Raw genomic sequence first — 2,591 nt, forward strand, 5'->3', positions numbered from 1 at the left:
AGAGCGGACTCAGACACTAGGTGGGGGCGTGTGGGGTGCTCCCTGGCCTGCGGGCAGGGACTGAGCCGGTGGGATAGGGTGGGGTGTGTACCAGGCCAGGGCCCCGGAAGGCAGGTGGGCTGGAGGGCGCAGACCCTGGCTCCCACCCGACTAGGCCTGACAAGCAGCCCGCACCCCTGAACAGGGGCAGGATGGTCTGACTGTGTTCACATGAGTCCGCCCACCTGGTCCTTGTAGAGTCAGCAGAGAAGAAGCAGGGGAAGCCATGCAAATTCCTCGACGTCACAGTGGATGAAAGGAGCCCAGGCCTCATCCCGGGAGGGGACAGATGCAGGCCAGGCCATCCCATATGGCAGCCCCCACGCCAGGCCCCCTGGAGGCACTGCTGGTCTCTGAAGGCCCAGCATGACTGAGAGAGCCGGAGCCTGGGGAGTGGACAGAGGATGGCTGTTAGGCCGGGACGGGCGGCTCATGGAACACCCAGGCTCTGCTCTTAGGTCCTCCATGGTGTGACGGGTGCTCTGGACCTCTTCAAACACACCACCCAGAGCAGGAATGCTCAGCCTGCCGCACACAGCTCTGCACTTATCTTCAAAACTTTATTCTTTGTTTCTATAGAAATGAGACAGGCCCAAAGTGGAAAACACCAAACAATCCAGAAACAGAGAAAGGAGAGCTTCTCCAAGCTCAGCTGCCTGGACACGACTGTGGCTGAACTTGGCTCGGTGTCCTTCTGCCTATAAAACCAGAACAAGAAACAAAGCCCTGCCAAGCCCAAGCCCGTAGCAAGTCTCGGAGAGGGAATGGTGTGCGGAAGGTCTGGGAAAGGACCAGAACTCCTTTCCAAATGCACCCAAGGGAGATGACCCTGCAGAGTGAGAGGAATTAACTTGTTTATACAAACTCAAGCTTACAGTTACACTCAAACCAGGTCACAGCAAGCATGCTGCTCTGAAATTGGCTTTTTTTCTATCAACAATGTGTTATAGAAATAATTTGGCATCAACAAATAGCCATGTATGTCATTTTTTTTTTACTACTGTGTGATATTCCAATGTATTTACCATAGCTGACATAACCAACCTCCATTCATGACCATTGACAGATTTTATTTCTCTGTTTTGTCTAGTTTACTTTTTCTAAAAAAATAAGTAATATTGTAAGGGCATCTTTGGGCTTCCCTGGTAGCTCAGACAGTAAAGAATCCACCTGCAACGTGGGAGACCTGGGTTCGATCCCTGGATCAGGAAGATCCCCTGGAGGAGGGCATGGCAACCCACTCCAGTGTTCTTGCCTGGAGCATCCCACAGAGGAGCCTGGCAGGCTACAGTCCATGGGGATGCAGACAGTCGGACGTGGCTGAGTGACTGAGCACACAGCACAAGGGCATCTTCGTGCACTCTTCTTCTCACCCTGTGTCACTATTTACTTCACAACAAATAATGGCTCAAAAGGCAGAGACATTTGTTTCATGATACCTATTTCCAAACTGTCTTCTAGATCATTCTCTTTCTAAAAAAAATAAAACTTTCTATTTTGCATGGGGGTGTAGCCAATTAACAGTGAGAGGGTAACAGGCAGGAAGGCCAGGGGTCTCCAAACGGAGGAAATAGGCTGCAAGTGTCAGATATTTTTTATCTCTCTCTTAAGCGGCAGGAGGAAACAAACTAGTGTTGTTTTTTCCCTTCTCTATACAAATTTAAAAAGAGGTTTCTCTTAAAATTCTGTGTTGCCATGATGACACCTGGTTTCACCAGAACTTAACTTTTCTCAAACCTTGAGCTAACCAATGCATTTTTCTTATGGAAATGATTGTCTTAACCTATGTTAATGTATTATGTATTTACCCTAGACTCTGTCTTCGTTGTTCCACCTAAAGGCTCAGAACCTACTTGACAAACAGTATGTTATACTTATACATTGTTTTCCTAATCTATGTTAATAAAACTATATATTTGTATGGAAATCTGCCTTTCTTCAAGATCCATGTCAATGTTTTATGGCCCGGGATGACTCACCTGGTGCCAATGTTATCTCAATGCATCTTGTGGGTGAGGGGCCTGGTGCCATTCTCTGAGTTTTGAGACATTTCCTTTCTTAATTAGCAGACTGCTAGTAGCTATATCAGTTCAGTTCAGTTCAGTTCAGTCGCTCAGTCATGTCCGACTCTTTGCGACCCCACGAATCACAGCACGCCAGGCCTCCCTGTCCATCACCAACTCCCAAGGCCACACAAACCCAAGTCCATAGAGTTGGTGATGCCATCCAACACTTTCATCCTCTGTTGTCCCCTTCTCCTCCTGCCTTCAATCTTTCCCAGCATCAGGGTCTTTTCAAATGAGTCAGCTCTTTACATCAGGTGGCCAAAGTACTGGAGTTTCAGCTTCAGCATCAGTCCTTCCAATGAACACCCAGGACTGATCTCCTTAGGATGGACTGGTTGGATCTCCTTGCAGTCCAAGGGACTCTCAAGAGTCTTCTCCAACACCACAGTTCAAAAGCATCAATTCTTCGGCACTCAGCTTTCTTCACAGTCCAACTCTCACATCCATACATGACCATTGGAAAAACCATAGCCTTGACTAGATGGA

Source organism: Dama dama, chromosome 20, assembly GCF_033118175.1.
Source record: "Dama dama isolate Ldn47 chromosome 20, ASM3311817v1, whole genome shotgun sequence".
NCBI classification, from domain to species: Eukaryota; Metazoa; Chordata; class Mammalia; order Artiodactyla; family Cervidae; genus Dama; species Dama dama.